Raw genomic sequence first — 26,198 nt, 5'->3', positions numbered from 1 at the left:
TAAACTTTACCAAACCCATAGTTCTCCATACGGTGTGCCTGAATTGCCAATATTCCCTCCTATTCAGGAATTCTGACTTAGTAAACTACCTTGGTTAGAACTTCCAGTAAGTGATGTCAAGATTTCTTGGATAATAATGTTTAAATTTCTATTTCTGACTTTACAAACTGTGCAGAAACTAACTTGAAAAGAATTAAAGACCTAAATATAAGACTTAAAACTATAAAAATCTTAGAGAAAAATAGGAAAAAGCTTCACGACAGTGAGTTTAACAAGGATTTCTTGGATATGACCTTAAAAGCACAGACAGTGAAACAAGAACAGAAATAGATAAAGTGGACCACACCAAAATTTCTTTTTGTAGTAGGTCTAAATTCCACCAAGGAATGTTCTTTCCTATGTGAGGCTGAAGAATAGCTGGAGTTTCTGCCTAGTTAAGGTGGGTAGGTTTACTTTCAAATTGTCTCTTTTGTTAAAGGCACAACGGAAAATAAATCAGGAACACTTGTTCTCACGAAGTCTTAGAGTTCAATGAAATAATTTCCTCTAAGCACCACATGGTTGGAGTATCATGGCCTTTTTTGTTTTTGCTTGTTTTGAGATGTTTGTTTTGGTTTTGGTTTCTGGCAACAGAAACTCATTCTAGCTAATTGAGACAGAATGAAAATTTATGAGTTGTCTCACAGAACCAAAGGGACATTTGAGGAGCCACAGTGGAAAAGGTTTGTAAACAAGAAAGCTCTTGGGAAATCAGGTAGCAGGAGCTAATCACAGTCTCATCAGATAACACTGTAGGATGAGTCAGGTCCAGCCACCTTTTCAAGTCCTTTTTCTTCACATTCAGTGTCTTATTGGCCAAGCTTGAATCATGAACCTTCTCTTCAAGAAAGAAATAATAACTTTATTTAAGATTCACCAAGACTGCATAGAGTCAAAAAGCCAATTCTACCAAATAAAATAGGTCTGCTCGTTCCAGGGAAAGGAAGCATGCTATGCAGCAAACACAATAAACATGCAAACAAACAAACAAATAAACAATCAATCCAAGAGTCCATGTATTGTGACTTTATTGTTTTCACCATCCCATTCATGAGGGGAGACTGAGGTTTAAGAATTTGGTTTAAAAGGAACTTCTGCTGAAGTCACCATTTCTCCACCTGCTTTGTATTTCCATGCTAAACTCCTTGAGCCATTCTGCAACACTCAAGGCTGTTGGAGTTAAGAAAGAGCTAGTTTCTCATTAAATAATGGTCATTTAACTTAATTATGTTTGACTGTCTTGTTTCAGGTTTATAGCTGTATTTGTCAAATATAAATGATGGGGAATCTGAAACTCTGGAATGTAGTCTGATGGCATCAGATCTCGCTGTCTCTCCTTGAGCTAAAGTCTTAATTGTAATTTCTACAGGAAAATAAATATGGTTTTTCAAAGACTCTTTATCCTGTTTATTGCTCTGCTGTTCTCCTCGTTCATGCTTCAAATATCAATAAGTGGTAGCATAGTTTTGCAATCCCCGGTGGAGCCTGTGGATTGTTATCCTATCAATATTTGTAACCAGCCCATCTGTGAACAGAATCACACTAACAGCTCACATATTCATAGTATATTTTCACAGATGCTTTCTTGATTAATTTTCATCAACAGTGTGGGAAGATATAGATTTATCATTCCCATTTTACAGATGGGGAAAATGAGCCTCAAATTGGCCATATCCTCAACCAAAAAAACAAAAACAAAAGCAAAAACAGGATAAGTCAAGTAAACTGTAAGGCCACCAGGTCTTCTGACTCCAAGTTGTAATAGGAAGCACTTGGAAAGGTTAGGATCAGTTTTTCTACTGCTTTATTATTATTTTTTAACAATTTCTGATAACATGTAGCATTAAATTGGGTATAAAGATGGTACTTTTCAATGTAAAAAGCAAAATATTTTCTTCTTTAACAGTGTTTGTTTCATTCACTGTTTTCTTCATTTTTCATATATCTTGCTTTGCTTTTAGTTAATTGCTCTCTCAACTCCAGCTGATATTTACATTCACTCATGTTTTTTAAGGACTGGAAGGTATAACGATATCTATATTTGTATAGCCCCTTGTTTTTTTTTTGTTTTGTTTTGTTTTGTTTTATAAATGACATTGCTCTATATCAGCTCACCTGATTTGTCTGGGTTTCTTAACATTCCTGTGAAGTAGCTATTATTCTTTTTTCCCAGATGAGAAAACAGAGACTTGGAGAGCTTAAGTTTCTACTTTACCTTCACATAGTGAGACCTGGAACAAATCATGTAACTGAGATTTGAATTTAGATGTTGTTAAACTCTACACTGTTCATTATCTATTGCTCATATGACCTCTCACCAAAATGATGACCTGTCATCAAAATGAAAGACATGACATACCAGAAACCGCAGGCTTTGTGGGCGCACTCACCTGTCCCCAGCTGTCTGCTGGTCAGGATATTTCCTTATTGGGAAGTTATTCAGCTGTGTATCAGCAATCATGAATGGAAGACAATATTTCTGTGCTCCCAAACAATATTATTGCCTAGATGTTTCTTAAATGTAATATTTCCTTAGTCTAATTTTATAATGGAACAGTGTTTTATGCCATGAAAATATGCAGTCTAACATTTTTATAGCACTTGATTTGATGCAGATTTACTTTGTTGAGGACTTTCTGCAAATGGAATGACAGCTCCAGAATAAAAGAATTCTCTAGTGCTTGTAGTAGTCAAACTATGGATAGATAACCATGTAGTGATGTTATAGAAGGGAATAATGTTTTATGTCTAGAGTTAAGTTTGATTAGACTAAAGGGCACTTCCATAAGCTTTACTGAGGTTCTCTTTGCCTGGTTTCATACAGATTAGAAAAAAGGACAAACTGTAAAGTTCTGATACCTGAATATATTAGGCATATATATTGGTATATGACTACCATGATTGCAAACAACAAATAAATAAACCACAGAAGCCATATTGTTTATGCACCTAGATTTTCTGAAGCATTAACTCTTTCACAAAGCTTTCCTTTCATAAAACCAAATTCTTCTTAACTTTTTTCTGGATAAGCAGACAGAGATGGCTTCCTGAATGTGCAATCTGTGCAGTTTCACTGGACACCATGCTCATGGGGCCCTGTGCTTGGTTTAATGCTTTTCTATCACCATCCTAAAGTTTCTTAGTAATTTTATTCTTGACCTTGTAATTGTAGGTGAAGTCCAATGGGACAATAGAGCATGTAGATGTGCAGAGGAACTATACACAATAATGCACATCCATGGTCCCTTGCTGACCCAATTGATATAGTGTTTGTAATGTCTTATAAAGCACAGAATTCTGGTGCACCCACCATCTGTGGGAGCTGAGTGAGTCTCATAGCAAATACAAGACAAATGTGTTATATCTGTGACTAAGGAAGCAGGGTCACTGACAACCTTGAAAGGCCACCTTGGGACACCCTTTGAACCTGAACTTGCTTTGAAAGTAGAAGGCAATAATGTCCTAAGAAACATAAATGACAAAGAAATGCTATCATATCCTTTCTTACTCATATTACTTCCTTATATTGGCCAGCCACTTACACTGAAAATGATGATATGAAAGGAAAGGAAAGATAGGGTGACCCAGAGTGACTTTTCCTTTTGGTTCTTCCTTACTCACCAATAAACTGAAGATAGCGTGTTGACAGAATGTATCAAGAAGTGAAATAAAAGTAGTTGAGTTTGTTTTGCACAGTGTTTCCATTGTAATATGCATACTTACATAAGCTATAAAAAACATTTATGAGATTTTATACTTCTGCATCTGAATTAAATACTCATATTAACATCAAAAGATGCACAATACAAAGATGATTGGCAAAATTCAAGATAATAAAATAAAAACTTAATTCTTAGAATGACATTCAATATCAAATTAAAAAAACCACCATGGCAAATTGAGACAGAGACCATAGAAAAAGGTAAAGGTTTATATTTTAGTATCTTTAATAGAACTTTTTTCCCTGCTTTTTGAACAAGAATTCCCTTATTTTCATTTTGAAGAGTCCTGTTAATTATGTAATCAGTCCTGTGGTTAGAATATATTTTTCAGTCTTGATTGGAGTTAGGTATATCTATGTGTCTGAATCCCAGTGAGTAGAATTTTTTTATTTTTTTAAAATTTATTTTTATTTATTATATTATTTATTTTTTTGGAGTTCGATTTGCCAACATATAGCATATCAACCAGTGCTCATCCCACCAAGTGCCCCCCTCAGTGCCCGTCACCCAGTCACTCCATCCCCCTGTTCACCTCCCTTTCCAATACCCCTTGTTCATTTCCCAGAGTTAGGAGTCTCTCATGTTCTGTCTCCCTCACTGATACTTTCACTCATTTTCTCTCCTTTCCCCTTTATTCCCCTTCATTAATTTTTATATTCCCCAAATGAATGAGACCATATAATGTTTGTCCTTCTCCAATTGACTTATTTCACTCACATAATACCCTCCAGCTCCATCCATGTTGAAGCAAATGGTGGGTTTGTCAGTTCTAATGGCTGAGTAATATTCCATCGTATACATAGACCACATCATCTTTATCCATTCATCTTTCGATGGACACCGAGGCTCCTTCCACAGTTTGGCTATTGTGGACATTGGTGCTGTAAACATTGGGGTGCAGGTGTCCCGGCGTTTCACTGCATCTGTATCTTTGGGGTAAATCCCTAGCAGTGCAACTGCTGGGTTGTAGGGCAGATCTATTTTTAACTCTTTGAGAAACCTCCACACAGTTTTCCAGAGTGGCTGCACCAGTTCACATTCCCACCAACAGTGCAAGAGGGTTCCCCTTTCTCCACATCCTCTCCAACATTTGTTGTTTCCTGCCTTGATAATTTTCCCCATTCTCACTGGTGTGAGGTGGTATCTCAGTGTGGTTTTGATTTGTATTTCCCTGATGGCCAGTGATGTGGAGCATGTTCTCATGTGCTCGTTGGCCATGTCTATGTCTTCCTCTGTGAGATTTCTGTTCATGTCTTTTGCCCATTTCATGATTGGATTGTTTGTTTCTTTGCTGTTGAGTTTAATAAGGTATATATCGATCTTGGATACTAGCCCTTTATCTGATAGGTCATTTGCAAATATCTTCTCCCATTATGTAGGTTATCTTTTAGTTTTGTTGACTGTTTCTTTTGCTATGCAGAAGCTTTTTTTCTTGATGAAGTCCCAATAATTCATTTTTGCTTTGGTTTCCCTTGCCTTCACGGATATATCTTGCAAGAAGTTGCTGTGGCCAAGTTCAAAAAGGGTGTTGCTTGTGTTCTCCTCTAGGATTTGGATGGATTCTTGTCTCACATTTAGATCTTTCATCCATTTTGAGTTTATCTTTGTGTCTGGTGTAAGAGAATGGTCTAGTTTCATTCCTCTGCATGTGGCTGTCCAATTTTCCCGGCACCATTTATTGAAGAGACTCTCTTTTTTCCAGTGGAGAGTCTTTCCTGCTTTGTCAAATATTAGTTGACAATAGAGTTGAGGGTCCACTTCTGGATCCTCTATTCTGTTCCATTGATCTCTGTGTCTGTTTTTGTGCCAGTACCACACTGTCTTGATGACCACAGCTTTGTAGTACAACCTGAAATCTGGCATAGTGATGCCCCCAGCTCTGGTTTTCTTTTTTAATATTCCCCTGGCTATTCGGGGTCTTTTCTGATTCCACACAAATCTTAAGATGATTTGTTCCAACTCTCTGAAGAAAGTCCATGGTATTTTGATAGGGATTGCGTTAAATGTGTAAACTGCCCTGGGTAACACTGACATTTTCACGTTATTAACTCTTCCAATCCATGAGCATGGAATGTTTTTCCATCTCTTTGTGTCTTCCTCAATTTCTGTAGGAAGGGTTCTGTAGTTTTTAGGGTATAGATCCTTTACCTCTTTGGTTAGGTTTATTCCTAGGTGCACCTATGCTTTTGGGTGCAATTGTAAATAGGATTGATTCCTTAATTTCTCTTTCTTCAGTCTCATTGTTAGTGTATAGAAATGCCACTGATTTCTGGGCATTGATTGTGTATCCTGCCACACTGCCGAATTGCTATATGAGTTCTAGCAGTCTTGGGGTGGAGTCTTTTGGGTTTTCTATGTACAGTATCATGTCATCTGCAAAGAGGGAGAGTTTGACTTCTTCTTTGCCAATTTGAATGCCTTTGATTTCCTTTTATTGCCTGATTGCTGAGTCTAGGACTTTTAGTACTATGTTGAATAGCACTGGTGAGAGTGGACATCCCTGTCGTGTTCCTGATCTTATGGGAAAGGCTCCCAGTGTTCCCCATTGAGGATGATATTTGCTGTGGGCTTTTTGTAGATGGATTTTAAGATGCTGAGGAATGTGCCCTCTATCCCTACACTCTGAAGAGTTTTGATCAGGAATGGATGCTGTATTTTGTCAAATGCTTTCTCTGGATCTATTCAGAGGATCATATGGTTCTTGTTTTTCTCTTGTTGATATGATCTATCACATTGATTGCTTTATGAGTGTTGAACCATCCTTGCATCCCGGGGATAAATCCCACTTGGTCATGGTGAATAATCTTCTTAATGTACTGTTGGATCCTATTGGCTAGTATCTTGTTGAGAATTTTTGCATCTGTGTTCATCAGGGATATTAGTCTATAATTCTCCTTTTTGGTGGAGTCTTTGTCTGGTTTTGGAATAAAGGTGATGCTGGCTTCATAGAACGAGTTTGGAAGTATTCCATCTATTTCTATCTTTGGAACAGCTTTTGTAGAATAGGTATTGTTTCTTCTATAAACGTTTGATAGAATTCCCCTAGGAAGCCATCTGGCCCTGGACTTTTGTGTCTTGGGGAGTTTTTGATGACTGCTTCAATTTCCTCCCTGGTTATCAGCCATTCAGGTTTTCTATTTCTTCCTGTTCCAGTTTTGGTAGTTTGTGGTTTTCCAGAAATGTGTACATTTCTTTGAGATTGCCTAATTTATTGGCATATAGCTGCTCATAATATGTTTTTAAAATCGTTTGTATTTCCTTGGTGTTGGTGGTGATCTCTCCTTTTTCATTCACAATTTATTAATTTGAGTCTTTTCTCTTTTGTTTTTAATAAGGCTGGCTAATGGTTTATCTATTTTATGAAAATGCTTTCAAAGAACCAACTCCTGGTTTTGCTGACCTGTTCCACAGGGCCCCTGGTCTCTATTTCATTGAGTTCTGCTCAAATCTTTATTTACTCTCTTCTTCTGCTGGGTGTAGGTTTTATTTTCTGTTCTTTCTTCAGTTCTTTTAGGTGCAATGTTAGCTTTTGTATTTGAGTTCTTTCCAGTTTTTTGATGGATGCTTGTATTGTGATGTATTTCCCCCTCAGGACTGCTTTTGCCATACTCCAAAGATTTTGAATGGTTGTATCTTCATTCTCATTAGTTTCCACGAATCTTTTAAATTCTTCTCTAATTTCCTGGTTGACCCTTTCGTCTTTTAGCAGGATGGTCTTTAACCTCCATGTGTTTGAATTTCTTCCAAATTTATTCTTGTGATTGAGTTCTAGGTTCAAAGCATTATGGTCTGAAAACATGTAGGGGACAATCCCAATCTTCTGCTATCAGTTAAGACCTGATTTGTGACCCAGTATGTGGTCTATTCTGGAGAAAGTTCTATGTGCACTTGAGAAGAATGTGTATTCAGTTACCTTTGGATGTAAAGTTCTGTAAATATCTGTGAAATCCATCTGGTCCAGAGTATCATTTAAAGCTCTTGTTTCTTTGGAGATGTTGTGCTTAGAAGATTTGCCAATTACAGAAGGTGCCATGTTCAAGTCTCCCAGTATAAGTGTATTATTATCTAAGTATGTCTTAATTTGGTTTAATTGATTGATATACTTGGCAGTTCCCACATTAGGGGCATAAATATTCATGAATGTTAGGTCCTCTTGTTGGCTAGATCCTTTAAGAATGATACAGTGTCCCTCTTCATTTCTTACTACAGTCTTTGGGATAGACTTTAATTTATCTGATATGAGGATGGCTACCCCTGCTTTCTTTTGGGGGCCATTTGAATGGCAAATGGTTCTGCAACCTTTTATTTTTCAGGCTGTAGGTGTCCTTAGGTCTAAAATGAATCTCTTGTAGACAGCAAATAGATGGGTCTTGCTTTTTTTATCCAGTCTGAAACCATGCACCTTTTGATGGGATCATTAAGCCATTCATGTTCAGAGTTACTATTGAAAGATATGAATTTAGTGTCATCATAATACTTATTCAGTCCCTGTTTTTTGGATTGTTTCCTTAGACTTCCTCTTTCTTTTACAGAGTCCCCCTTAATATTTCTTGCAGAGCTGGTTTGGTGGTCACATATTCTTTCAGTGTCTGCCTATGTTGGAAGCTCTTTATCTCTCCTTCTATTCTGAATGAGAGCCTTGCTGGATAGAGTATTCTTGGCTGCATGTTCTTCTCATTTAGGACCCTCAGTATATCCTTCCAGCCCTTTCTGGCCTGCCAGGTGTCTGTGGAGAGGTCTGCTGTTAACCTAATACTTCTCCCCATAAAGGTTAGGGATTTCTTGTCTCTTGCTGCTTTAAGGATCTTCTCTTTATCTTTAGAATTTGCAAGTTTCACTATTAAATGTCAGGGTGTTGAATGGTTTTTATTGATTTTAGGGGGGGATCTTTCTATCTCTTGGATCTGAATGCCTGTTTCCCTCCCCAATTTAGGGAAGTTCTCCGCTATGATTTATTCATATACACTTTCTGGTCCTCTGTCCCTTTCGGCGCCCTCTGGTACCCCAATTAAATGTAGATTTTTCCTTCTGAGGCTGTCATTTATTTCCCTTAACCTTTCCTCATGGTCTATTTATTGTTTTTCTCTTTTTTCCTCAGCTTCCTTCCTTGCCATCAACTGTCTTGTATGTCACTCACTCATTCGTCTACCTCATTAACCCTCGTCGTTAGGACCTCCAGTTAGGATTGCATCTCATTTGATTCATTTTTAATTTTGCCCTCGGGATCCCTGGGTGGCGCAGCAGTTTGGCGCCTGCTTTTGGCCCAGGGCGTGATCCTGAAGACACGGGATCGAATCACACATCGGGCTCCCAGTGCCTGGAGCCTGCTTCTCCCTCTGCCTGTGTCTCTGCCTCTCTTTTTCTCTGTGTGTGTGACTATCATAAATAAATAAAAATTAAAAAAAAACTAAATTTTGCTGATTAGATCTAAATTCTGCAGTCATGAAGTCTCTTGATTCCTTTAAGCTTTTTTCCAGAGCCACCAGTAGCTTTATAATTGTGCTAATGAATTGGCTTTCTGACATCGAATTGTAATCCAAATTCTGTAACTCTGTGGGCGAGAGTACTGTTTCTGATTCTTTCTTTTTTCTTTTTTTCTGATTCTTTCTTTTGTGGTGAATTCTTCCTTCTAGTCATTTTGCTCAGTGCAGAGTGGCTAAAAACAGGTTGTACTTAAAAAAAAAAAAAAAAAAAAACAGGTTGTACTTGATAGATGCGAGAAATCTTGTCTCCGTAGTGTTCCTGCTGTTCTCTCTTTAAATCTCAGGCCAAATTCGTAGGTTTTCAAGATGATTTGAAAGTTATCTAGGTAAGTTGGTGGGGACAGGTGACTACTCTTCCGCCATCTTGCCCCGCCTCTGCAAATAGAATTTAAAAAGGAGATGTGTGCCATTTCCAGGTTCATAAAACTTCTGCACATGAAACATTAATTTCCTCTAATGGCATATCAAAGTCTGAGGAGACCTAGGAAAGCATGTATTGAAGATGATAAGGCCTCTATTTGTCCGGATTCCTAAATGGCCCTGTGGTACCAAGTCTTTCAACTGATATGAAAACTCTTTGGACTGTAGACATAGCATACATGAATAATAAACATATCTATTTGTATTTTAGTCTGTGTATAATTCTGGGTCTATGAATTGGCTTATAGTAACCATCTGACATATAATGCTCTTGGCTTTCTCTAAACTCTTACACCATTTCTTTTGCTCCTACATTAAAGTTGATAAATACAATATAAAATCTTCTATGGTTACTTGATTTTTATATTTCTCTTCTCTCTAAAGTGGCTTAGGGCTAGAGACTGTCTTTACAGTCTTTTGGTATTCCTTTGGTATTCACCATTCCTGTTCATCCCAACCTAACATTATGCCTGTCTACTATATTGATGACATCAAGTTAATCTGACTTGCTAAGTAGAAAGTGGCAAGCAGTATGAATTCCCTTGTAAGGAGCCAGAGAGTAGAAAGTAAACTTCATATAATCTTTCAGAGATCTGCACAATGATAAAGTAGTCGGGGGCAAATCAAGACATCTTTTTAAAGATAAAGTTATTGGTCCCTCACTTTCAACCATTAGGAATGAGTTATAGAAGCTCTATATAGTTAATTTACAGTATTATATTAGTTTCAGGTATACAATACAGAAACTCCAGTATAGTTAATTTACAGTGTTATATTAGTTTCAGGTATACAATACAGCAGTTCTATACATTACACAAGTGCTCATCCTGATAAATGTACTCTTAATTCCCTTCATCTATTTTGCCCATCCTCCCCGTATCTCCCCTCTGATATCCATGAGTTTGTTCTCTGTAGGTAAAAATCTGTTTTTTGGTTTATCTCTTTTTCTTTTGTTCATTTGTTTTGTTCTTAAATTCCACATATGAGTGAAATCACGTAGTATTTGTCTTTCTTTGACTTATTTTGCTTAGCATTATACTTTCTAGCTCCATCCATGTTGCAAATGGCAAGATTTCATTTTTTATTATGGCTGAGTCAAATTCCATTGTGTGTGTGTGTGTATGTGTGTGTATTTACCATGTCTTTATGCATCTAATGGTGGATACTTGTGATGCTTCCATAGTTTGGCTATTGTAAATAATAGTGCAATAAACACAGGGGTGACTATGTCTTTTTGAATTAGTCTTTTCATATTCCTTGGTTGAATAATCAATAGTTGAATTACTAGCTCATATGGTACTTCTTCTTTAACATTTTGAGGAACCTCTATACTATTTTCCACAGTGGCTGCACCATTCCCATTCCCACCAACAGTATACCAGTGTTCTTTTTTCTCTGCATCCTCACCAACACTTGTTTCTTATGTTTTTTATTTTAGCCATTTTGACAGTTGTGAGGTGACATCTCTTTGTGGTTTTGATTTGTATTTCCCTGGTGATGAATGATTGTGAACTTCTTTTCACTTGTCTGTTGATCAGCAGTATGTCTTCTTCAGAGAAATGTCTGTTGATGTCCTCTGCCCATTTTTAATTGGATTATTTGTTTTTGGGTGTTGAGTTGTATAAGTTCTTTAGATATTTTGGATACTATAAACTTTTATTAGCTATGTCACTTGCAAATATTTTCTCTCATTCAGGAAGTTGTCTTTTAGATTTGATAAATCTTTCCCTTTTATTTTGATGTAGTCCCAATACTTTATTCTTGCTTTTGTTTCCCTTCCCTCAGAGGACATATCTAGAAAAATATTGCTATAGTTGATGTCACAGAAACTACTGTGTATGCTGTCTCCTAGGATTTTTATGATTTTAGATCTCACATTTGGGTCTTGTTCTTTATCAGGATTGGTTTGGCTATTTTGGGGTCTTTTTTGGTTCCATACAAATTTTGGGATTGTTTGTTCTAGTTCTGTGAAAAATGTTGCAATTTTGATAGCGATTGTATTTTAATCTGTAGATTGCTTTGGGCACTAGGGACATTTTCATATTATTATTTTTTATCCATTCCATGACCATGGAAAGACTTTCCATTTGTTGGTGTTGCTTTTAATTTCTTTCATCACTGTTTTATAGTTTACAGACTATAGGTCTTTCATCTCCTTGGTTAAGTTTATTAGTAAATATTTTATTATTTTTGTTACAATTGTAAATGGGATTGTTTTCTTAATTTATTTTTCTGCTAATTGATTATTGGTGTATAGAAATGCAACAGATTTCTATATGTTGATTTTGTACCCTGTGACCTTACCAAATTCATTTATCAGTTCTAGTTTTTTGGTGGACTCTTTATCGTTTTCTATATATAGTATCATGTCATCTACAAATAATGAATGTTTTACTTTTTCCTTACCAATTTGGATGCCTTATATTTCTTTTTGTTGTCTGATCCTGTAGCTAAGACTTCCAGTACTAGGTGGAGTAAAACTGGTGAGAGTGGACAATTTTGTCTTATTCTTGACCTTAGGGGAAAGACTCTCAGTTTTTCACCATTGAATATGGTATTAGCTTTTTCATATATGGCCTTTATTATGCTCAGGCATGTTCTTTCTAAACTTACTTTGTTGACAGCTTTTATCGTGAATGGATTTGGTACTTGGTCAAATGCTTTATTTGTATCTACTGAAATGACCACATGGTTTGTATCCTTTTTCTTGTTGATGTAATATATCATGTTGATTCATTTGTGAATATTGAACCATGCTTGCATCCCAGAAATAAATCCCACTTCACTGTGGTGAATGATTTTTTAAATATATTGTTGGATTTGGTTTGCTAATATTTTGTTGACAATTTTTACAACTGTGTTCATCAGGGATATTGGCCTGTAATTTCCCCCTGTTTTTGGAGTGTCCTTATCTGGTTTCAGTATCACAGTAATACTGGCCTTATAGAATGAATTCTGATGCTTTGCTCTCTCTTCTATTTTCTGGAATAGTTTGAGAAGAATAGGTATTAACTCTTCCTTAAGTGTTTGGCAGAATTCACTTGTGAAGCTGTCTGGTCCTGAGCTTTTGTTTGTTGGAAGTTTTTTGGTTACTGATTTATTTTATTACTGGTAATCCATCTGTTCAAATTTTCTATTTTTCATAATTTAGTTGTGTGATGTTAAATGTTTCTAGGAATTTATCCATTTCTTCTAGGTTGTCCAATTTGTTGGCATATAATTTTTCATAATATTTTCTTATAATCCTTTATATTTCTGTGGTGTCAGTTGTTATTTCTCTTTTTTCATTTCTGATTTTATTTTATTCCTCCCCCTCTTTTTATGATTCTAACTAAAAGCTTATCAGTTTTGTTGATCTTTTCAAAAAACCAGTTCCTGGTTTCAATGATCTGTTCTATTGTAGGTTTTTTTTTTTTTTTTTAATTTTGTTTTTAGTTTCTAGTCTGTTTATTTCTGCTCTAATCTTTATTATTTTCTATCCACTCCTGGTTTAGGGTTTTGTTTATTCTTTTTCTCAAGAAGGCATAAAATTAGATGTATATTTGAGTATTTTCTTGTTTCTTGAGGTAGGCCTATATCAATATAAACTCTGTTAGAACTACTTTTGCTGCATCCCAAAGCTTTTGAACCATTGTATTTACATTTTCATGTGTTTTCATGTATCTTTGATTTCTTGGTTGACCCATTCATTATTCAGTAGCATATTATTTAACCTCTGTGTATTTGTACATTTCCTGATTTTTGTGTTTGTGGCTAATTTTTAGTTCATAGCTTTGTGATCAGAAAAGATGCATGGTGTGATTTTTATCTTTTTAACATATTGAGACTTATTTTGTGGCCTAATATGTAATCTTGTCTGGAGAATGTTCCATGTGCTCTTCAGAAAAATCTGTGTTGTGATGTTTTAGGATGGAATATTTTAAATATATCTGTTAAATCCATCTGGTCCAGTGTGTCATTCAAAGCCCCAGTTTCCTTGTTGATTTTCTGTTTGCATGATCTATCCATTGATCTAAGTGAGATATTAAAGTCCCCTATTATTATTATATTACTATCAATTGGTACCTTAATGTTTATTATTAGATGCTTTATACATTTGGGTACTCCCGTGTTGGTTGGGTAAATATTTACCGTTAGTATATCTTCGTGTTGGATTATTCCCTTTTTGATTGATAAAATGTCCTTCTTGGTCTCTTGTTACAGTCTGTTTCAAAGTCTAGTTTGTATAAGTATTGCTACTCTGGCTTTCATTTCACATCTATTTGCATAATAATTACTTTTTCATCCCTTCACTTTCAATTTGCTCTTGTCTTTTGGTCTGTAATGGGTCTCTTATAGGCAGCATGTAAATTTTTACCCATTCTGTCACCTTATCTTTTGATTGGAGCATTTGTACATTTACATTGAAAGCAGTTATTGATAGTTATGTCCTTATTGACAGTTTGTTACTTGTTTTATGATAGTTTTGTAGTTCTTTTCTGTTCTGCTCTCCTCTTATAGTGTGTTGGGCTTTCTTTAGTGGCATACTTAGATTCCTTTCTCTTTTTTGTTTGCATATCTGCTCTTGGTTTTTGATTTGTGGATACCATTAGGTTTGTATATAACAGCTTCTGCATTTAGCAGTCTATATTAAGTTGATGGTTGCTTATGTTTGAACCTATTCTTTATTCTTCTTCCCCTAAAATTTTAGGTTACAGTATCGAACTTTACATCCTTTTGTGAATCTTTTGACTGATTTTTATAGATACACTGCTTTTGTGTTTCCTACTTTTCTTACTCCTACTTATGATCCACTTAATTTTCACTCCGAGTCCCATAACTTTTTTATTTCTGGAAAATTATTTATCTCTTCATTTGTTCTGACTGATAACCTTTCTGGATAGACTATTCTTAGCTGCAAGTTTTTTTCCTTTTACCACTTTGAATGTATCATGTCACTCTCTTCTGTCCTGCAAAGTTTCTTCTGAAAAATTGTCTTATAGGCGGAGTTTCCCCTGTATGTAACTGTTTTCTTTCTCTTGTTGCTTTAAAATTCTCTTTATCACTAGATTTGCGATTTTAATTACTATGTGTCTTAGTGTGGACCTCCTTAGATTGATTTTGTTAGAGGATCTCTGTGTCTCCTGGATCTAGATTTCTGTTCCTTTCCCAGATTCAAGAAATTTTCAGCTATTATTTCTTCAAATAAATTTTCTGTCCTCCGTCGTCTCTCTTCTCTTGTCCTATGATGTGAATGTTGTTATGCTTAATGGTGTTGCTGAGTTCCCCAAGTCTGCTTTCATTTATTATTAATTTTTTCTCTCTTCTCTTCAGACCGACTGTTTTCCATTACTCTGTCTCCAGGTCACTGATCTATTCTTTTGCTTCCTCTAGTCTAACACTTATTCTATCTAGTGCATTTTAAATTTGATTTATTGAGTTCTTAATCCCTGATTAGTTCTTTTTATGTGTTCTATCTCTTTGTTAAGAATCTCAATGAGTTCCTCTACTCTTTTTTCAAGTCCAGTAACTATCTTTACGACCATTACTTACTTACTTACTTACTTACTTTATCTATTTACTTATTTATTTATTTACTTACTTACCTACTTACTAATTTATTTTTTATGACCATTACTTTAAATCTCTACTGGGCATGTTACTTATTTCCATTTTATTTAGCTCTCTTGCTCTAATATGGTCCTGTTTTTTCATTTGGGACTTTGTTTTCTGTTTACTCATTCTGTCTCACTCTCTGTATTTGTTTCTATTTGTTAGAAAAGTCACTTACGTCTCTTGCTCTTGAAACTAGTGGCCTTATGAAGAGGAGGTCCTGTAGTGCCCAACAGTGCAATGTCCTCTCTTCACCAAAACCTGACACTTGGGATCCCTGGGTGGCGCAGTGGTTTAGCGCCTGCCTTTGGCCCAGGGCGCGATCCTGGAGACCTGGGATCGAATCCCACGTCAGGCTCCCGGTGCATGGAGCCTGCTTCTCCCTCTGCCTGTGTCTCTGCCTCTCTCTCTCTCTCTCTCTCTCTCTCTCTCTCTCTGTGACTATCATAAATAAAAATAAAAAATTAAAAAAAATTTAAAAAAAAAAAAAAAAACAAAACCTGACACTTTAGGGGAATCTTCTATGTGTGTTACATGTGCACTGCTGTTGTGACTGAGCCACTTCTACCTTAAGTCTAGTCATCTGCAATGGCAATCTTTGTCTGCTGTGGGCAATATTTGGTCTCTGTGTTGTCAGTGGGTCAGTCTGGGGCCTCCTTGGGCTTGAATCAGACCAAGTATCTGCAGGACAGTACTGCAGAAATGTGTGGGTGGGGCATGCTGCTTCAATAATGTCTGAGGTAGAGGGAGGAGACCAAGCAGCAGCTGGTTCGAGGGGTGGATCCACAGAAGCATGCAGGGGTATGCTTGGTATTAGGAAGCTTTGTGTGGGATGGGACCTGAAGCTGAGGCCTGGCTGGGGTAGGAGGGCATGTCTACAGGAGAACATGGGGGTCGAAGGGGTAGGGGATGTTGGCACTGTGTTGGTTCCCATAGGTGTCCATGTGTTTAGGCTCGTGGGGAAGAGGAAGGAAATGGCACCTGACAGCTCCTTTATTCCTAGAGAAGTCTCTAGGACGACTTCTGCCCCTCTAGCATGAGAGCTCTGAGATTAATAAACAAATCTCCCTGCTGTATTCCCCATATATTTTTTAAAAAGCTGTTTCTATGCTGTATCTCTGTGAGGCTGGTTTTGTGCTATTTCTTTAAGGGCATTGACTCAGTTTCCTATAGCACTTCCCACTTTCCTAAGAGTCTGCTGATTTTTAAAGTTCCAGGTTGTAAGCCCTTTGGGTTGTAAGAACTCAGGAAATTCAGCCCTGCTGGTTTTCAAAACCAAATGTTATGGGGATTCATTGTCCTCATGAAGGTTCCCTGGTGTGAGAGTGTGTTTCTCTCCTCTCCATTCCTGCAGCATTTCTTACTCCCAGGGACAATCCTGGTGGTCCATTTAGCCTCCATGTGGCCTCTTCTCTACGTTTAGTTTTGGAGAGTTTGTTCTGCCAGTCTTTGGGTCATTTTCTGTTTTTTTTTTTTTTTTTTTTTTTGTTGTTGTTGTTGTTATTTTTTTACATTGATGTGGCTGTTACCTAAGTGTATCCATGGGGCAATGTGAGCTTAGGGTCCTTCTATGCCACCATCTTCCCCAGAAGTCTCAAGCTTATAGCATTTTTGGATTTTAGAAACTGCATGTGCCATACTTGAAAAAACTGATCTAACCCATTTATGAAGTGACTCAGAAGGCTGTCAGTTTTGAGTCAGACCCAGAGCAACAAATAGCTTTCTATCAAGGTAAGAGCAGTTCTGCCTTTTGGACCGTAAGACCGGGTATATCCAATGGTGCTAAAGGTGTCAGCCTTAGGTAATAAAGCTGAGTGGAATCTCTGGCAAGGCCGGAGTGGAAAGTCATAGCATGTACTGCTGAGTTTTTGAGCAAGGTCATGTTATCTATGACAAAAACTGGTCACTGATCAAAATGTGACTCGTGCTATGCTATTAGGTCTTAATAGAGACTAAGTGCTTGATCCCCAGATGTTAAGCGGCCATATAACTGGAGTTGTCTGTTAAAAGTATTGTCAGAACAAGTCATGAGTTTGGGTAAGTAAAGTGGCAATCCATTATATGGAAGAAATGATAATTACTGCTTTGGCCTAAGCAGGTCTGGAAGGTGTGGTAATTTATGTGAATAGGAACACAAAATCCCAAATTACCTACATCTGTTGCACTGACATTTCTCCCTCAGTTTACACCTATAGCCTGGTAGGCTCTCTATGGCCTGAAGGAAAAGTAAAAAATCTGGGCTTACACATTCATTATTCCTTGCTCTGTGCAATAAAGTTCTTTGTCTTTGTTCCAGGAGTTAGGTCTTCTGCCTATGTCCATGAAACAGCAGCAGTAGCAGGCAAATCGAATACCAGATCCAATAACATATGTATATGTAATATGTGTATCTTTATCTACATATTTGCAAATATGTGTAATGAATATTTATACATTTGCATATGTATATACACAGACATGATTACCTCTAAACTATAGTCTCACGAATAATAATTTCCATTGTTTTAGCCCTATTTTCCTTATTTTTACTATTGACATATTATTTGCAATCAGGAATAAAGCAGTAAGTGTGATTTTTTTTTAAATTTTTATTTATTTATGATAGTCACACAGAGAGAGAGAGGCAGAGACACAGGCAGAGAGAGAAGCAGACTCCATGCCGGGAGCCCGACGTGGGATTCGATCCCGGGTCTCCAGGATCATGCCCTGGGCCAAAGGCAGGCACCAAACTGCTGTGCCACCCAGGGATCCCAATTTTAAAATTAAAAAAGTCCAAAACAAAACTTGGACCTGATTAATAAATAATTTAGCTTAATATGTTTGGTATAAGCTAAAAATAGAGTGCTTTGCCCCCAACTCAGAGGTGAAAGACAATGGCGAAGGAAAATTCTCTTAGTGGGCAGAGCTTTGAAGTTATCTGGCCATCAACTTTCTGTTGACAGAAGGTAAGGATAATACTATACCTATTCCTGGGAAATATAAAATGACTGAGCTAGTTGGTCAGCCCTCTGAGAAGAGCAATATAGGAAGATCAGAGTCAAGCAGGTCTAGGGAAAAGGTGAGTGGGTGGACCTATAGGAATGGACACAGAATATGTGAATCTTTGTGTTTTATGAAAATACCCAGTGGAGATTGTGGCAGGCAGATTCTAAGGTGGTTCTAGTGATATATGTTTCCTGTTATCCGTGTCCTGTGTAGTCCTCTTCTCTTTACTGTGGGTTGGCCTGGCTACTGCAGCTAGCCAATATATTGTGTCAAAGATGATGCAGTGTCACTTCCAGATTGTCATGTAAGAAAAATACTTCCAAATTGCTAGCAGTTTCTATCTTGCAGTTTCAATGAAACTAACCACCATAGTGGGAAGGCCCATGCACCAGGAACTGAATGCAGTCTCTAACAAACAGCCAGCCAACAAGGAATCAAGACCTTCAGTGTGACAACTGCAAGGTATTGAGTCCTATCAACAACCACTAGAACTTGAAAGCAGATCCTTCCCTATTTGTGGCTTCAGATAAGATTCTTGCCCTGGTAGACACTTTGTTGCAGAGGACCCCTATGTGACACAGAGGACCCATATAAGCAGTGTCCAGATACCTAACTTACAGAAGTGGAAATAACAAATGTGTATCATTTCAAATTGCTAAGTTTTGGGATAATTTATTATGTAGCAATCAATTACCAAGATAGAAATATATATCACATAGGAAGCATTGAAAAAACAGGTGGATAGTATGACTTTTCTTGATAATGCCAGCCAGTTTCTGTCCTCAACCACCTGCAATTCATAGTGGGTCAGTGACAGAGTAGTCAGGGTGGCACAGATGGAGAATATGCATGAGGTCAACAGTATGGGCTCACCCACCCCACAGCTGACCTGACTGCTACTGGTGCTTGATGTCTGATTTGTCACAGCAAAGGCAAAGCTAAGTCTTCAATATGGTGCTGTCTCTAACAGAGGCCAAATGGCTACCCAAGCCATCTGAGCTGAGAGTGCTGAATTACATACCCTGCCTTGCATCCAAAGTTCTTAAGTCAAAGATTATAAGCAATTTCTATGAAACTTAGCTGATAGCAATACTAATTACTAAGTATGCCTCCTTCTTATTATATTCATCCTTTGTTCCCTGAAACTTTGCTATTAAGATGTTTGGCCTCTTGACTTTTACTGACAGATTGGCCCTATAATTGGAATCATTTTCCTAAAGGCGTCACAGAATGTCTATTCCTTTAATTTAATTAAGCAACTATGAAATCCCAGAAACTCTAATTATGGAGGAGTACAAATACAACTATTTAGATATCTAAAGGCTATCTATGTAATTCTAGAGCTGATAATAGATGATAGGAGTCTGGTTCTTCACTGTATCCATAAGTCATATTGCTTTCACACTCAATTTATTCATCATCAATTCCCATTGACATAGGCACTATACAAAACATACATCAAAATGGGACCTTGCTCTCAAGGACCTACCTTGGTAGCACTTAGAACCTATATCAAATAAATTGCTGGTATCATTTTCCATATCATCTAGGTCCTAAGGCTATGTTCTTTATTTTTATTTCTTTATACTTATTAACAAGGAAAAGAGATGCCTCAAATTCTTTTAGGAATAGAGTATTAACAATTAATTAATACATATTATTCACAAAACATTGTTTGAGATACATTAAACATGAAATCTTCCCTCAAGAAAATTTTAGGCAAGCCAATAATCTGGTACAATAGAAGACAAGATGAAGTTAACTCTGTTAGAATCTTTACCCAGAGGCTCTAGAAAGACAGAAAATGACAGAGGAATTAGAGAACCATAGAAAATTAAAACCATCTTGACATCTAGAGAGCATCTTGACTAGTAGTGCCTGTATTTTCACTGCCAATGATGTGCTTTATTGTATTTTTTTCTTTGCCTCAGCTCACATTTTGAAAAAAAAAAAAAAAAAACTTGCCCATCAGGAAAAGTTACAAGTGATAAATGAATGCAGTATTGTTCTTTGGCAATCAAATATTACAGGTTAAGCAAAACTTGTTTGTAGGACGGGGGAATGTTTGATATCCAGGGAGAAGTAGACATGAAGTCATGAGAGGGAGAGAGAGAAGGGGTAATTAAGGAGATAAGGCCTCTCAGGAAATGAGAGGGATTCTATACCATAGTTAGAGGTGGTACAGTGAAGATCTCTGGTAGGTGGTCTTTTGGGAAAAATGAGAAGAAGGTGGAAAGAGGGAAGCACGTTGTCAGAGTAAGGATGACAAAGTGGTAAGGATGTGAGTTAGGGAAGGTGTACCTTCTAAAGTACGGAGAGGGAAGCTGAGGAGATTAGAGTCTGATGACCACCATCTCCTCAGGCTGGAGGCAATTCTGTGTGAGAAAATGAAGGAAGAAATGTGTAAGCTAGGGGCTCAAAACAAGTGGACAAGGCCTTAGGAAGCCAATTGAGAGCACTTGGTACAAGAGCATTCAGAGAAAAGGGATCAGTGGAACCCATTAGGAGTCCAACAGAAGTGGGATATTATTATTCTGGAGTCAATCCACTGAGTACTTTGGTATTGTTGATAGCTCTGAGCATTCTGGGAGCAAGACTGGAAGATCAACTGGCTGGGGTCTGGGGAAGGAGCAGTTGCTGAATGCTAAAAGCATAAAAGAATCTGAGGTGATGGGAAATATTTGCAGTAAATGGGTGTTCTGGGGGCCCAGGCAAGTTCTGGAGAGGCACAGTGTGGGAAGAGAGTTGATAGAATGGGATACAGGGAAGTGACAAGAAATAGGAATTCATTATGATGTGGAGATTGGGTTCAGAAAGTAGAAGTAGAATAATAGGATGTTTGGGGTATTTATAGCAGATCATTTCCTGTTTCATAGGGGCATGAAGTACAGGAGATCTCTGAAGTTTAGCAGGTTCATCAATTGTGAGACTAGGGTACTTTCAAAAGGATAATTTACAGAGACATTGAAGTTGCCCAGGTCACTGGTAAGATAGATAAATGGACATCTCTCTTCTACTACAGAGTGATCTTATGCAAATACTCTTAAGCCAGAGTCCTGATTGTACCATAGGCCAGGCTGTGACTTCAGATTAAAGGTCTTTTTTCCCCTTGCTTGCTTTGCTTTCCTTTTTTCCCCTTTTCTCTTCTTTTCTTTTCTTTCTTTCTGTTTTTAAAAAATATTTTATTTTTTAATAGGTTTAAAATTTCAGAGAAATTGAAAAGATGATACTGAGTTTTCATATACTCACATCAAATTCCCTCTATTGTTAACATCTTACATTAGTATGTTACATTTGTCACAATTCTCTACTGATTATGATACCTCATTATTAATTAAAATTCATACTTTTTCATATTTTCTTAGTTTGCATCCTGTGTCTTTTTTTTTTTCCATTTGAGGGTTCTATACAGGATACCACATTGTATTTAATTCTGTTTCTTTAGGTTCCTCTTGGCTGTGACAGTTTCTTTGACTTTCCTTGTTTTTAATAACCCTGACATTTATGGAGGCTACTGGTAAGATATTTTGTACACTATTCCACTATTGGGGTTTCTCTGATGTTGTTGTTGTTTTTTTTTTTTTTTTTTCATGATTAGAGTGGGGATATGGGCTTTGCAAGGAAGACCACAGACATTAAGTGCCATTCTCAACACATCATATCAAGGATATATGCTATCAGTATGCTCTACATCTGTCAGTGTTGATCCTGACCACCATGCTGAGCTAGTGCTTTTTGGGTTTCTACTCTGTAAATTTCTTCTTCCCCGCCTTTCCATACTGAACTCTTTGGAAGGAAGTAACTATGTTCAGCTCACTCTTACGGAATAGGAGTTATGATCTACTTCTACAAAGGCAAGTATCTACATAAATTATTTGGAATTCTTCTATACAGGGAGATGTGTCTATTTTTCCCACTTATGTATTTATTAATTTACATGGACTCATGGATATTTATTTTTACTTTGAGTTATAATCCAGTGCTACTTTGTTTATTGTTTCGCTCAAATTGTTTCAGGTTGGGCCATTAAAAGTTCTTTCACTTGCCTCCTGTGTCCCTTTGACCTACATCCATCATTTTCCATATGTTTGTTTGTTGTTTGTTTTGAGCACTTCCTTTCTTTCTCACACCACATTTTGCTACTGGTTCACCTAGTATATTTCCTACCCCAATCCTTTCTCCAAGGAGCCGTGGTTCCCTTTATTGAGGAATGGTATTAGAAACCAAGATCTGTGTGTCAGTACTTGTTACTGAAGATCAAAATTACGACTGGTGTGTGTATGGACTTTCATGTATTAACTGGATCCTGTATTATTTTACTACCTTAACTTCACTGATCCTCTCAGTTACTCCTTTGGTTCAGCTTCACTGCCCTTCTTGTCATTATTGGAAGTCCCTATGCTTTCTCCAGCCACAGTGATGTGTACACTGTTCTGTATACTAAATCTTATTGCCTTGCTTTGCTCCTTAACTATCTTTGCTTTGTTAATTCCTACTTACTCTTTAAATATCCCCTTTTCTGGGAGTTCTTCCAGAACACCCATTTCGACCCAACTGCACTAAGGCCCCTCAGAATACGCTTTTATAAGTCCCTGCATTTTCACCATGATTTTGCAATTATACATCAATTTGTGTATAGTGTCTGCTTAAATCAGTAAGCTATAAGAGACTGTCTGTGTTCTCATCATTATATTCAGTGTTGAGCACACTGTATAGCATATGGTAAGTATACTCTAAATGGTTGAAAATGAATGGAGCACTGGAAGGGCTATGCTGTGGAAGAGAGCTAGAGAAAATTATTTATCTGTCTTTAGACAGAACAATAGAATCCATAGTTAAATAAGGGCAACCTTTATTTCAAAACAAATACATTTCTTATTGCAAATTATATCTACCTTAGAAATGGTCCTTATGGAGTAGTGAACACCTTTTCACTGTAAAGATCTACGTAGAAAATTATCTTTCATTAATGCATGCAAAGGGACTTACTATATTGATATAGAATGTTGAACTGAGGCATCACTATGTTCTCTTTCAACAGTGTGGTATGGGGGAATGTAACAAAATAAATGAGTCAAATAGATCTGATTGTATCTTCCCTCTACTACTTTCTTGCTCTGTGACCTTGGGCAAGTGCCTTATCTTTGCTCACCCTTAGATTTCTCACTTGTAAAATGGGGCTAGTGACATTACTTATAGTCAGGTTAAAATGAAGACTAAATTACATAATGTGTATGAAATGTATAGCACAAGTGCTTCCCAAAGGCAGATGTTCAATTAGTAGTAGCCATTATTATGAAACATATAGAAACTAGTAAGTAGCACAGAAATTTGGAGACAGGTACATGTGGTTTTTAATTTCTACTGTTATTTGCTCCCTATCTCATTTTAGCCAAGTTATCTATACTCTCAAGCTTCAGTTTCCTTAGCTGTAAAGTAAACATACTATTATTTTGAAAGGTTCTTTACAGGAAGAAGTATAAACACAGACTGAACCTGTCCCTGAACTCAAAGTGTGCTCATGTGGGCCAGATGACTTGGATGTCCTTGAAGGGTGTGACCAAGGAACATAGGTGTTTGTTGGTGACCTCTGCCGTGTTTAGTGTGACATGCAAATTGAGCATGAGAAATGAATGATTTGAAGCAATAGAGAGGATATATTTTAGAGATTGAACAGGGGCAGAAAGATACTCATCTCTCTGATTCTCAGGAGATAAATATCTTAGATGAGGAAGTATTTCGGGAGAAGAAAGAGGTATTAATTAGTGATGGTAATAATATTTTGGTGTGGTGTAACTTTTACTTTTTATTTCCCAAGAAATAGTCCATAAAATCTATATTATTCACTAATTCTTTTGAATTTGGAGTTTCTTTTTTCTTTAGAAGGAACACACTGGCCCACCTAGAAGCGGCTCCTCGCGCTCCTTCTGGAACCTCTGTCAGGTTCCGCCTCCTCGCCTCCACTCTAGCCTCCACCATGTCCATCAGGGTGACCCAGAAGTCCTACAAGGTGTCCACCTCCAGCCCCTGGGCCTTCAGCAGCCGCTCCTACACAAGCGGGCCAGCTCGCACATCAGCTCCTCCGCCTTCTCCCGGGTGGGCGGCAGCAGCAGCAGCTTCCGGGGTGGCCTGAACAGCAGCATGAGTGTGGTCGGGAGCTACGGCAGCCCGGGGCCGTCTCAGTGAACCAGAGCCTGCTGAGCCCCCTGAAGCTGGAGGTGGACCCCTTCATCCAGGCAGTGCGCACCCAGGAGAAGGAGCAGATCAAGAGCCTCAAACAACAAGTTTGCCTCCTTCATTGACAAGGTCAGACACCTGGAGCAGCAGAACAAAATCCTGGAGACCAAGTGGGGCCTCCTGCAGGAGCAGAAAATTGCTCGAAGCAACATAGACAACATGTTTGAGAGCTACATCAACAACCTCCGGAGGCAGCTGGACACCCCGGGGCAGGAGAAGCTGAAGCTGGAAGTGGAGCTTGGCAACCTACAGGGGGGCTCGTGGAGGACTTCAAAAATAAATACGAGGATGAGATCAAATTGCGTGGAGACATGGAGAATGAATTTGTCCTCATCAAGAAGGATGTGGATGAAGCTTACATGCACAAGATAGAACTGGAGTCCCGCCTGGAAGGGCTGACCGTCGAGATCAAGTCCTCAGGGCAGCTGTATGAAGAGGAGACCCATGAGCTGCAGTCCCAGATCTCGACCCGTCCGTGGTGCTGTCCACCGGCAACAGCCGCTCCCTGGACCTTGGACGGCGTCATCGCTGAGGTCAAGGCCCAGTACGAGGACATCGCCAACCGCCAACCGCAGCCGGGCAGAGGCCGAGACCATGCACCAGATCAAGTACGAGGAGCTGCAGACCTTGGCTGGGAAGCACGGGGATGACCTCCGCCGCACGAAGACTGAGATTTCCGAGATGAACCGGAGCATCAGCCGCCTCCAGGCTGAGATCGAGACCCTCAAAAACCAGAGGGCTGCCCTGGAGGCCGCCATCGCCGACGCCCAGCAGCGCGGGGAGCTGGCCGTCAAGGACGCCAATGCCAAGGTGGCCGAGCCGGAGGCCGCCCTGCAGTGGGACAAGCAGGTCATGGCCCGGCAGCTGCGCGAGTACCAGGAGCTCCTGAGCGTCAGGCTGGCCCTGGACATCGAGATCGCCACCGACTACAAGCTGCTGGAGGGCAAGAAGAGCCGGCTGGAGTCTGGGATGCAGAACATGAGCATCCATACGAAGACCACCAGCGGCTACTCCGGTGGCCTGAACTTGGCCTACGGGGGCCTCACAAGCCCCGGCCCCAACTAGGCCAGAGCTCCTTCCAGTCCAGCTTTGGCCCTGGCGGTTCCTTCAGCCGCAGCAGCTCCTCCAAGGCTGTGGTTCTGAAGAAGATCGAGACTCAAGATGGGAAGCTGGTGTCTGAGTCGTCTGACGTCCTGCCCAAGTGAACAGCCACCGCGGGCCCTCTCAGCCTCCTTGCTCTTGTAGCCCCATGAAGCCTTTGGGGGAAGGAGCTGTGCAGGGGAGCCTTGCGTGCAATAGACCCACCTAAGGCTCAGCCCTGGTCCCCAACCTACCCTTAGGGGGAGTCTACTGCCATGGGTACCCCTTCTTGGTCATGCCCCCAACCGAAAGCCAATTCAAATGTCATTTCCCAAATAAAGCTGCTGCCAGTCCCCCCCCCCCCCCCCGGGGGCAAAAAAAAGAAGGAACACACTGGTGAATCTGCCCTTGAGGTGGACCCAAAGTAAGGGAAGAGATTGTCTGGGGCCTGGTCGAATCCAGATTGCTCTAATTCCTTCTCCTTCCCCTTCTAATCTTTAGTTCTGAGATTCTAATGTTTGTTCTGGTGTATTTATTACTGTGAGAATAGAACAAAATAGAGATCTGGAAAAATCACTAAAATATAAATTGATAAATATATGAAAATAAATTATTCTCCTTTAGTACTTACATGAAACCC

General features: G+C 38.6%; 1 pseudogene across 1 annotated transcript in view; it reads left to right on the top strand.

Moving 5' to 3' along the window:
- The window catches only part of LOC144295053 (keratin, type II cytoskeletal 8 pseudogene), a 112,458-nt pseudogene extending 86,545 nt beyond the window's left edge, over nt 1-25,913 (top strand). Inside the window, exon 2 of the transcript XR_013362410.1 lies at nt 24,125-25,913. The product of XR_013362410.1 is annotated as a keratin, type II cytoskeletal 8 pseudogene (transcript). The remainder of the gene's footprint in view (nt 1-24,124) is intronic.
- Nucleotides 25,914-26,198: the final 285 nt, after the last annotated feature.

Source organism: Canis aureus, chromosome 23 (genome assembly GCF_053574225.1).
Source record: "Canis aureus isolate CA01 chromosome 23, VMU_Caureus_v.1.0, whole genome shotgun sequence".
NCBI classification, from domain to species: domain Eukaryota; kingdom Metazoa; phylum Chordata; class Mammalia; order Carnivora; family Canidae; genus Canis; species Canis aureus.
This window is presented reverse-complemented; position numbering and strand designations above follow the sequence as displayed.